The sequence below is a fragment of the Phalangium opilio genome, unplaced genomic scaffold (genome assembly GCF_054372755.1).
Source record: "Phalangium opilio isolate 3A_F unplaced genomic scaffold, DU_Popi_V2 ptg000662l_1, whole genome shotgun sequence".
In the NCBI taxonomy this organism is placed as follows: domain Eukaryota; kingdom Metazoa; phylum Arthropoda; class Arachnida; order Opiliones; family Phalangiidae; genus Phalangium; species Phalangium opilio.
The window spans coordinates 2296412-2309154 of record NW_028324246.1 but is presented as its reverse complement, the minus strand read 5'-3'; the positions used below and the strand labels follow the sequence as shown (position 1 = coordinate 2309154).

At 37.6% G+C, this 12743-nt stretch overlaps 1 long non-coding RNA gene across 5 annotated transcripts in view; it reads right to left on the bottom strand.

Annotated features, from left to right (window-relative positions):
- The window catches only part of LOC149588362 (uncharacterized), a 200186-nt gene that overhangs the window by 44725 nt on the left and 142718 nt on the right, over positions 1-12743 (bottom strand). For all 5 annotated transcript variants that reach the window (XR_016379999.1, XR_016380000.1, XR_016379998.1 and 2 more), the window contains one exon: positions 6524-6579. This is a non-coding gene — a long non-coding RNA (uncharacterized LOC149588362). The remainder of the gene's footprint in view (positions 1-6523; positions 6580-12743) is intronic.

Here is a 12743-nt window from a genome sequence, read left to right as displayed (position 1 = left end):
TAATCGAAGGACATCCCCGTATCTCAAATATAACCAGAGTTATGAGCCTCCAAAGTAAAGTGTAATGTTAATTCTATGGAGGGTATCTTTATGAACATTTTGCTTAATTACTCAGCCCCCGTTTGACGCAAATTTCCTTAATTTCCCTGAATTTTACTAAAAATTCGAAATTTCCCTGAATTTTCCCTGAGGTTTTGGTCAACTATTTATTTCCCTGATTTTTCCAGGTTATCCCGGTTTTAAAGGTTTGTATGAACCCTGGGTGCAGCAGATCGCCCGTCATCATAATTCCAGTCCATCTCACCTCATTTCTCCCTGTTCCCATGAATCCGATACGTCGAGAAAAGGGCTACGCAATGATGCCAATTATGTTGTGAATTCCTGCTAGGTTCTTTGTGAATTGCAATATTAATTCGTGAAATTGTTAATTGCGGTCGTAACAACCACCCTATCTAAATATAGTCTCCGGGTTAAGTGAGTATGGTGGCGCGATGCATTCTGGGAGTGTTCCGGGTTTGGCCCGGTTGGATCTCACGCCGAGCGCCATAAATTAAAGTTTTTAAAAGTGACGAGGAGGGGGGGGAGCGTGATCACTTCTTACTTATGGGCGGTTATGTTATGTTACGCGTTCGAACGAAGCTGGATGCATTCTACCTTTGTTTTGTATACTTGGCGCGTTAGTCTTAGCGTTTTGGCGGATCGAGGGACACCACGCTGCGATTTTTACGCCTCAACATCCTGCTCGAATCTCTTCTACCTTTAATGACAAACCCTGCGTGGCTCGAAGCCCAAAAAAGAGACGAGACGGCTTTTGAAATTATCGCCAAATGCAACAACACACTGATCCCGAGGATACTTGCACTTTCGTAGGCGGAGATTAACCAAAAGTCTTTAAAAAAATCCGAACCAGGGCGGAACTCCTAATATTAAACCGAAGAGATTATACGAACCCGAATCCCATCATGATGCTAAAGAGTATGTATACCATTGAGAACAAACCAAAAGTACCCTAAGTTGAATCAGAAGTATGTAATACTTCTTTTCGAACGAAGTGTACCAACCACAAAGCGGTGGGGTAATTGTAACATGATTCTACCCCCAACATCATTTTACATTTGGAGTGTTCAAGTTTACTAAACCGAATCACATACGCCATGTAAATAGTTCCCCCTTCATCATTACTCTATTAGCGCTGTTTAACTATTTCATTTCCAAGGCGCATGCATGCGCTTGTGTTGTGGATTCTTGTCCCCCACGTCAAGACAATCAAGGTTTGTTGGCCAATTGATTGCTGAGAATTTAGTAAATACCAAACAGTTATATAATTCACCCTAGCACGGTGATGCGATGCCCATCTGAAGTTTGATGAACATTATAGCAAACAAAAAGGTGCATATGAGCCTGGGAAGAATCATGAATTACATAACTAAAGCATTAAGAAGATACAGAGTGTCATCCTTCTTCTATTATCCCCTTCTGGTTGAATAAAATCACTCGAGTACCACACCACTTTAGTCAAAACAAATCAATTTCGAACAGCAATGGACTTGCCTGAAAATGTGCTAAAATAATGTAATCCATGTTTTACTGGGGAAACAAAACACCATATACTAAATACCCATGATTAGTGTAGTTAAGTACATCGATACAAGGTCGAAATGCTGTTTAATAAGTATAGCATCATCGAAGAGAAGGAGAGAGAACTTATTACAAAGAAGGCCATGGTACAGAGAAAATTTTAGTTAAAGTTGAAAAGAAAGCGTTTGAAGCAATTTGCGCCTTGATGAATTGGGGAGCGAGGGGGGGAAGGCTACGTGATTGGGAGAGTGGGGGTGTTGAACCCCGCCCTACAATACCAAGAAAGGTGTTATTGAAGAAGGCCATGGATATATAAGACGCCCTGAAGCCTGGAGGAGCGGAACGGAGAAACTAAATAGTTATTAAGTCTGGGTCTCTGGGATAATTTTTTTCTTCTTCTCCCCTTTTAAATATGGGATGTTCTCCTTCGTTTTTCTATAACTATAATAATCTCGGAATAATAATTCATTACGAATATGATAGTAAATTAAGCGCAATTATATCATCTCCTCCTATCATTATTATTTTTTAAAAAGTTTATAATTTCTTAAAAAAAAAAAAAAACATCCATTACTATCTATGATTAAAGATTATCATTTTCTCCCACGTATAATGTTTCTTTTTTTTTCTTAAGGAATGTATTAACCCCCCTGTACACTTTCTTAGCCATAGAGGAACGTGAATTGCATATATAAAACTATATATAAACTAAAGGATCTCCCCGCGACGCCGATATTTAATCGTTCTTATTATACATTAGCGATATACATGCAAAAAAATTAGTTATATTTTTTTAAGGAATTGTTCGAACATGAAATTATTACTTTTCGGGGATCAACGTGTTGTCCTTCATTGACTGACTCTAATCAACGTCCAGCCCAAACCGCTTTACGTAACAGGATGAAATTTTGCAGCAATGTTACTTATAAGTAGTAGGCAGGCACCGAGAAAGATTTTTCAAATCTGTTGCCATCTTGAAAAATGGCAGCCAGAAATGTAAATAAAACCATCTTTATGGAATAACGTCCGCATTTTTCGACCGATTTCACTAATATATAAGGTATATATATATAAATTAAACTACTTGCCAATATCTTATGGATGAGCTTTAGGCCTTGGGGGTTCAATTTTCCGCCATATTTTAAAATGGCGACTAGAAATGTTTTGAAAAAAAACCGAGTTTATGTAATAACGTCCCGGTGTTTCAACGGATTTCACTAAATTTCAATTAATATACTGGTTTCGCTATGACCTACAGACGTGTTCTCTGACCTTTGGGGTCTCAAAATTTTCCGGAATTTTAAATTTCAAAGGACCCGTTGAAGAATATCCCAACGGGCAACGCCGGGTCCTTTAGCCAATAAGATACTTTTCCGCAGATGATTTCAAGGTTAATGCGAACAAGTCTCCTTGCCCATCACCCCCCCCTACCCGACCAATGGTTAACTCCTCCTTCAGGTACAAAATCGCTATTAAAAAGGAGTCGATTATAAACGTAAAAGACGTTTGTAAATTAGTGGCAATTACTTGGACTGCGGGCCTTGGTATAGATATATAGAAATATAATTTCCGCGGCATGGCAGAGTCTATTGACTTCTAAATAGACCCGAGTCCTTATAGCGTTTATTAGAAGATGAAGCAGAAAGTGAAATAATCCCGCTACGAAGCTTTAACACGCGTCTATTAAATGATAGGTAAAAAAGAAGCGCTTAACTATAATTACAAAGCTAGCTAGGCCTAGCTATCTTTTGCAAAAATTTTCCCTCTAAATAAAAAAAAAGACGGGACACGAAATCGTTTCGAATTTCGTGTCAAGATATTTTCGGGGCCAAATGAGAGGAGGAGCGATGAGACACGCCCCCTTTTTAGGCCTACTAAGTACTTAAACGTGACTAGTACTGATCGGACATTCGGATCACGCTCTTGACCGCGGCCAAGGACCACCCGCCACTATAAGCGATAGGAGTCCACGCTGCAAAACACGGTCAAAATTAAATCAAATTAACACTCTCGCAGTTCGATTTGAATTCTGCTTAATTACAGGGTTCTGAAGAAAATTTTATATTGAAAATCCCTGATTTTCCCAGCATATCCCTGACCATTTTAAGATGTTTACCAAGAGCCCACTTCATCATCATATCTGGCCCATATTTAGCATGGCTCGAACCATGGTTTGATATACCCTACGAAAATCCGAGACCTATACTTGACTTTTAAGGAAATTAATTTCTTTTCTTCCATTTTCCAAATTCCTGAAAATGTATCCCTGACTTTTTCCCCCATTTTCCAAATTCCTGAAAACTAATCCCCGACTTTTTCCCTCATTTTCCAAATTCCTGAAAACTAATCCCAGACTTTTTCCCCCATTTTCCAAATTCCTGAAAACTTATCCCTGACGTTTCCCCCATTTTCCAACTCCCTAAGTTATCCCTGACCTTTTCCCCCATTTTCCAAATCCCTAAGTTATCCCTGCGTTTCCCTCATTTTCCAAATTCCTGAAAACTTATCCCTGACTTTCCCCTCCCCCCATTTTCCAAATTCCTGAAAACTTATCCCTGACTTTCCCCTCCCCCCATTTTCCAAATTCCTGAAAACTTATCCCAGACATTTTCCAAATTCCTGATAACATATCCCTGACTGTTTTCCCCCATTTCTAAAATCCCTACTTTTCCAAAATTTCCCAAATTCCGTACGAACCCTGAATTTGCATCGAAAATTAATTAACAACTCGTATTTAAATAAAACGAAAAAATTATACTTTGAAGTTTTTTTCTATAAATTACGGTAGTAGAGCCGAGAATGCGTTTAAAACGTATTCGTATTTTGCATAAAGCCTAAATTAGAAGAGATATTATTGGCTAGTCGTGTAGTGTCATTATCATTAAGAGTCATTACGTCCCCCACAATTTTTTAACGCGACAATATTCCTTTAAAAAAAAAGAAAAAAGAAAAAAAAATTAAAATAAAGCCATAGATAATATTGCCGTTGAGGATTATCCAACAGACATTTTTTTAAAAAACAATAGAAACAATCTGAGACTTCTATTTATTAAAATAGAAACAATAGAGGTATGTTAGGGGAAGTAGGAAAAGACAGTTAGATCTCGTGCTGTATAAATAATTTCTTTTAAGAATATCTCGCGCTGCATTCGGGAAATTAAACAAATTTTAATAGGCATTTCAAATATATTCACGAGCGAATATTTGTAACTTTTGAATAACGGTAATAACTTAACGTTATTAAAGGCGGGGATGAAATAACAATTTCAAATATCGAAATACCCCATAGAAGAAATGGGGGATGGAAATAAATTCCAACCCTTCTTAATTCATTTTCATTTGGGTGTAATATTTTTTTTCTTTCGTTGCTGGCTGGGTTGGGGGCCCATCGATTCTAAATTACGCCCAAGTAATTTAGCTTTAAATTTTTTTATTGTATAATATCTAGGGACTAGCTAGCTACGACGGGGGCACAATCCCCCGGTCGAATTTAACCCCCATTGTAGTAAAACCATGATATTAGTAACTCGCAGAGCGATAGTCGAAATTATGAACGGGCATTAATGGGTTATGCAAATGCGACTGAAACAATGCACCCCCTAACGATCACCCCTAAACTCTGGGAGGACCAAAAAAAAATCCCAGTTTTTTGGGGGGGGGAACCGATGGTAGAGTTCGGACTACGTCAAATTATAATTTGAATTTTTTGTTGTGTGTGTTTTATCGCATTGTAGATATTAAAATTAGTCCGAACTGGGCCTTTAAGGGGTGTTAAATTGGAGAGGGGAGGGGTGAAGGTGTAGGTGGTGTTACGGGGGATTAGTCATTGGCTAAAGCGCGTTGCCCAAAACATTTTATCGAGCTATGGTAATTAAGCTAAACTAATATAGTTAAACCACCAACGTTTTATTCAACTCTTTTTACGGTTGGTAATGATAAAGTTTAGAAGAAAGTTGCACCTCGTGTAGCAATTAACAAGATAATATTCATGAGATGCACGGTGAACAATGAATGAAACAGAGACAGATTTTGAAAGGCCGATAAGGACACGGAATATGATAAAACAATCCCAATGAACATTACATAAGTTCATAGGATATGTTGGCCATAAGTTTGTCGCTGGTTACAAACTGGAGCTTGTCGTGAAGTGATTGAAGTAGGTCATAGATTAGTTAGGTAAAGCGACGCCTGGTGACTGGGACACTGTCAAAGGCTTAGTACTTAGACTAAATAGGACTAGATGGAAGTCCTGCAAAATTAACCACCGAGTGTAGGACTTCAATTCTTGCTTGTCGTTCTCCCTCGAACTAGTTATCTCGAGCTGTAAGTCTCTTCTGTAGCATTACGAAGTATAGGAAGTGTTATACTTATGGAAGGAACATATCTTATAAACTTATGCTATGAATAAATAAAAGAATGGCCGCACCAAGACCGGCGAACTTCTTCTCTTTTACCAAATTACGAATACATATATCTTTATATACTTGTAGAGAAACCGGTCCTAAAATCAAAATCTCATGGTTTTCTTACCACTAGCCGAGTGAGTATCGCCATCTCGATAGCTTAATTGTTATTCTTCAAAGTTATTCTTTTTAATATACACCTAAACAGGCTTCGAAATTAAGGATTGTTTTGCCCATGGTGGGTATCTTGAATAATTAAACTACTCCCAATGGCCTGTGGCCCCTAACCCTATATATTTAAGTTGGAATTATTAAAGTAGTCCTTTGGACCAGTTAGGCTCGGAATTTGAATTAAAAATTAAGTCCAACGAAGTAATAAACTTGTAGAACCCTGCACCTAGAATGTATTTCTCTATTTTGATTTTATCTTTAACTCTTATATTATTATTTACACCGAGGGGAACCTCACTTCTGTGACGATAACAATTAACCTCGCCTTAATTAATACCAATAAATAAATTAACGTAATTAAAAGCGCTCACCATTTAAGCCCAAATTTCGAATTTTCTTAGCGCTTCCGAAAACCACCTGGAATATTCTAAAAAAAAAAAAAACAAATAAAAGAAAAGTAAAATATTAATTATTTTTCAAGGATTATTGTTAAAAGTGAGAGAAAAAACTGACACAAAAACACAACCGGAACTACAGTATCACGAGCAAGTAACGTTAACCAGCAGTTAAATACATTTTAATAGTTAGACAAGAATGCCATTATCAACAAAACGAAAAAGCTGTTCTGAATCACTCGAAAATCCAATAGAGACAAAGACCGCGAAATATTATAAAATACTTATCTAGACTCATTAAATTATCAAAATATAAAATAAACTTTAATAGAGGTGTTTTTTTAAATGGGATAATTTTCTCGTCATCTTTGAATTCGTTTCTCTCTTTAAATTGGTCAGCTATCGCCGGGGGGGAGGGGAAGGGGCGACTCTCTATTGAAAACGAACGTTAAAAACAATTTATTGTCATCCTGATTCGAAATTAGAGAGAGAGAGAGAGAAATATAGAGGCTCTGTTCGGAATTATGAAAAGAAAATGAGAGCCAATTGGAAGTCGCAATGCCCTCTCTTCTCCGTCTTCTTCTTTCTCCCCCCCCCTGATTATTTGTAGCATCCTTTTTATCAAATATATAAACTCCTCTCCCTCCCTTCATCCCTGGGGGAAGGGGGTTCAAAGAAGTGAATCTGAGATTGAAAGAAAAAATAAATAATAAGAATCGTCATTTACTCATCATCATCATCATCATTTCTCGAGTGAATGCCCCCTCCACAATAAACTAAAACCCGCCGCCCCCCTCCAACAACAATATTAACGCGAGTTCCCCAAGTATAGTATCTTAAATTAATTTTGAAATCAATGCCTTCCATAGTTTGATAACCCAAGTTTTAAATAATATCTCACGTAAAAATGATTTGTGACGTGCGAGACGTGATTTTCGACGTAAATAAGAAATGGATATAGTTTTGCTAACTGCACTTGAAAGAAAGGCAGAATAATTAAGGCATGTTCACACGTACATGGAAAACCGGTTCGAAGCGATTCAAAACCCTTCGGAGGTTAAGAGCGTGAATTGTTACTCGATAATCTAATTGCAAACGCGGTTTCTTGAAATTGCTTTGTGGCTTAAGTTTCTAGTTTTTGGGGATATTTCACCTTAGATGAGACTCGTTACCAGGGATATTTCACCTGGGATGAGACTCGATAACGAGGATATTTCACCTGGGATGAGACTCGATAACGAGGATATTTCAATTAGGATGAGACTCGTTTTCAGGAATATTTCACTTGGGATGAGATTTGTTTTCGGGGATATTTCAATGGGGATGAGACTAGTTTTCAGGGATATTTCTCCTGGAACGAGGCTCGTTTTCAGGGGTATTTAACCTGGGACGAGACTATAGCTTCCAGGGTTATTTCGCCTGGGATGGGATTATAGTCTCAAGGATATTTTCACTTGTCCTAGCAGGCAACACTAAAATAAATCCTAGCAGACAGCATGCTCTGAAAAGTGTTAACCAAGACTGATAAAATCGCTTCGAATAGGTATAATGAAGAAGAGTCCAAACTATAGTTGGGAAAACCAGTTCTAAACCGATTCCCGTGCAAGTCCGAACATATAACTTTAGATCTACGTTAAGCAACTTTACTTGAAATCCAATAAACAAGAAAGGAGTATAGTTTTCCAACTGCTCTTGAAATAAAGGCCGTAATTATTGTAGAAGAAAAAAATAATAATATATTAAGCTTAAAATCCGTTTTCTTAGCGATACGGTAAATGATTCCTTAATAACTTCTCGAAAACTTTCATCCGCCATGAACTTCTCGGTCGGTACAAGTAGAGTTAATTCATCTTTACAATATACCCCAGACTTCTAATACATAGTACGACAGTCAGTATTTTAGTATTCCGACGCCAACACCACGCACGAACCCCTATCTTCACTTCAGTGTGTCCCTCCCTCGCAAAAAAATAAGCAACACGTATACAGCGTAGCATTGTGATCGAAATGAGGCAAAAACGTATATTGCCTGCAGTATAATTGCCGCTAAGTATAGCTTGGTCATACGCGCAACGCGCTATCCCGCTAATTTAAGGCGACAAAAAAAATAACAACCTTCCATAGAAATGTATATATACATATACATATCCGTACATATAGTGGGTGGATATAAACGTTGCTGCTACCTGAAGCGGGTATATGACGACGACGAGCGAGGGAAACTTATCCCAACCATCACAGCCAATTAAACTGGTTAATGTAGTGTGTCCGTCCATAGGGTTGTCATTAAGAGACAAACCGACGTCGCCACTATTAAATGTACACCTTTTTTTAAGCGTCAAAACTCCTATACACATAGAAAATATTTTGGAAGAACTCGACTGTATCCGCCGAATTTACGTAATTCATATATATAGAGAGATACGAAATGCGCATATTGAACTGAACTGAATTGAATTGAATTGCAATACTCCCATAGTTGAATTTAAATTTATTTTAACCGAAGGAGATAATACTGAAGAAGAGTGACACTCTGTATCCTCTTAATACTTTGGTTATGTAACATGATTCTTCCCAGCCCCCCCCCTTTTTTGTTTGAGAACTCTCCCGCTCATCAAACTTAATTCAGATGGGCATCGCATCACCGTGCTATGGTGAATTCTATAACTGTTTGGTATTTACTAAATCCCCAGCAATCAATTAACCAACAAACCTTGATTGTCTTGATGTGGCACAAAAACACACAATCGCATGCATGCCCCTTGGAAATCAAATAGTTAAGCGCTAATTGAGTAATGATGAGGGAACTATTTACACGGCGTATGTCGTTCGGTTTAGTAACCTTGAACACTCCAAATGTAAAATGATGTTGGGGGAAGAATTATGTTACAATAACACCGCCGCTTTGTGGCTGGTACACTTTCCTCGAAAAGTATTATTTTCTTCCGATTTTAAGTATTATTTCCTTAAAATTCGAACAAGTAAAGAGCTCCTCGATAATCTTCGCTATTTAAAACTTAAGTTTATTTCGTTATATTAAAAAGTCCGAGATGGAATCGTCAAAGTCAACGGGCGGTTCTGACCTTGTCAATAAAAACGCGTAAAAAATTCGCGGAGCAAGATTGAATTGAAGGAAGTTATATACGAAGTCTGACCGCCCATTTTAAACGACTAAACAGCAGAAACAAATTAAGAAAATTCACGCGCCGGTCTCTCTTAATCTAGGCCTACAAATAATAAGTAAGAAAAAAAAAGCTGGGTGGAGAAACGTGGAACGCAATTTTACTTCAATAAAAAAATAATAAAAATAATTTTAAGAATTTAAAAAGATCGCGGTGGTTGAATAGAGACGGGACGATCTAACTTAAATACGAGAGAGTGTATGCGTGTATACGTATGTCCTGGTCAAAATAAAGATGTTAAAATTAAGAGTAGCCCGTCCGTCCGACCGTTCATATGCATGTGTACTCGGGGGAAGATACGCTCTGCTCTTAATCAATCATAATCAGTCAATTTTGTCAGAGCCCCAGGAATAACAACGAAGCCCTATAATCCCCCTACACACCCCTTCCCCGTTTCTACGCCCTGACCCCTTCACGACCAGCTATACGTAATACCATAGACTATACCCGAGGGGAACGATACTACAAATATTAAATATTATGAAAATTGCACTTCAAATTCTCTAACCATGTAAAAGTTATTTGAAATCTTTCCTATTAAATGAACAGTGAAAATCAATTCTACTATTTTTAAGAAACATTTGGGAAATACATCAGCATGATTTTAAAATTCAAATTAATTTTTATAGATTTCATGGATAATTTCAAATTAGCACCTCAGACCAATCGCGTAACGCCCTGCCTTCGTGTTAACAAAATTCACGTGGCACGCCATGATTGCATGGCACATCGCGCGCAATTTTTTATCGAATCAAATCAAATCTCGCGCTCAAAAATTTCATTCGACATGGAGCGACATACCACGGGAATTTTGTTAACAAAAGGGGCAGGGCGTTACGCGATTGGTCGGAGGTGCTAATTTAAAAAAGTCCATAAAATATATAAAAACTAATTTGATTTTTAAAACCCGTTGCAGGTATTCCCAGGATAATTCACAATGCATGTAGATTGGTCTTATAATTAATAAAAAAAATCACCTGATTTTAATTTTCACTCTCCCTTTAAATGCTTCAATAAGATATTTAACTTGCATTGAAATAAATACAAGAATTATTCCCTGATAATAATTAAAAGTACTTGAAGAGAAGATATGGACGTTGAGTGTTGGACACCTTGGTGATTGGGGGAGAGGGGGGAGTACTTATAAAAAGAAGACATTCCCCTCTCCTCCCTTCTAAGGGGTTGGGGGGGGGATGGGTTCTTTTGGTATTGTCTCGCTAATAAAGGAGGCCATCGAGAGCTTGAAAGCAAGCAAGCAAGCCAGCAGAAGCTCAGTTGTATCCATCCGCGTGTGTCCCGCCGCCGACATTTTCGCAATTAAAAGCTCATCTCAGTCAGCTCATTCAAAGGACACCGGCGATCGGAGCATGGGTGGGGGAGTAGGGGAAACAGGGAGCTACTACTCCCCCCTCCACCCTCTCTTTTAGAACAGCAGCTTGGTCCTTTTTTGTTATCCCCCCCAAAGCCAAGCCGAGACTAATTCTTAGGGATTCTTTCAATTACAAGCTGAATCAAAGCCTCCTCGGTATCGCGGCCATGAATAGAAAGGAGCCTTCTATCTCTCCCTATGTGTTTTTTATTGGATGCTATATTGCTGGGGACTCCCCCCCTCCCCTACCAAGGTACCCCCTACCTTCTCCTTCCCCCCGGCTTCAATCTCTTTTCTTTATCTCCTTTTGTGCGGCGCTCTTAATGAAGTCACAATCCCTTCCCACCCATACCATCCCCCCAGTTGTACTAATTCCAATGGCCCCGCTTTTCCACCCTGAAGATATAGCTTTGATCATAACGAATTCTATGCAATGATGAGTCAATTCATTGCCGAAACCTCCATCTCCCCCCCACCGGAGTGGCGACCCCCTCCCCCATTTACTCAAAAAAGTAATTAGAAATATTAAGACTTAATTATACGATGAATTTTATATTGAAAGGATGCCGGTTTATAATGATTTTTCTTTTTTCGTTTTTTTTTCTTTTTTAATTTTGAGGTAATAAAAGAATTTATTAATAATAATTATAATAATAAAAAAGATTTAATGAAGATATTTCGAATTAATTGAATTCATAAAATAATTAAATTTATAGGCCTTGATTTAAATGGATTTCGAGGGATGTTTTTAATAGATGATAATGTTTAATGTTTGGTGCATGCATTATTAGCCGCTTAAAAAATTATATAAATTTAGCTTCTTTAATATACAGGGTGTTTCTGATAAGTCTGTATGCATAAATTAAGGGGGATGTTCTTTGGGTGCATGAACGATTTTGAGTCGAAAATGTTAACTTCTACGATTCCATTTTGTTTGCCCTAAGATTCACTGTTTTCGAGTAAAGATTGAATTAGTATTTTACGGATGACCCCTTAAATTTAATTAAAAAACTGATTTCTAATTTAATTAATTAAGGGGTCATCCCTAAAACAGTCTTGTAAATCATAACTCGTAAACAGTGTCCCTTAGGGCAAACAAAATGGAGATAAAAGTCACATTTTCGACTCAAAATCGTGCATGCACCCAAAGAACATCCCCATTAAATTAATTTATGCATGCAGACTTATCAGAAACACCCTGTATATATCATTTTAGTGGCTTATCGAGACGATAATGTTTTGGTGAATTCATTCTTAACCACTATATATATATATTAAAACTATAATAAACTTCAATTAAAATTAAATAATTCAATCTCGTATAACAAGCACCCTTCAACTGCAAAGTCTGCAATCTCGTTAGTTAGTTAATTGATTAACCATTAACGGCACGTAGAGAGACATTTCAAAATAAAGAATAAAAAAGAAAAAGAGACGAAAATTAAAACTTCCAAATCGATAAAACAAACTCTGGTTAGAGAAAATCTACGATGAAAAAGCAAATGGGTTCGTTAAGCCTTGGCTCGTAATTAAATCGCGTATAGGGGGGCTTTTTAAACACACTTTCAATGTCCAATCGAATGGAAAAAACTATCTTTCCTTAACGAACCTATTTTAGTCGCCCTACCCCTTCACCAAGCCAACG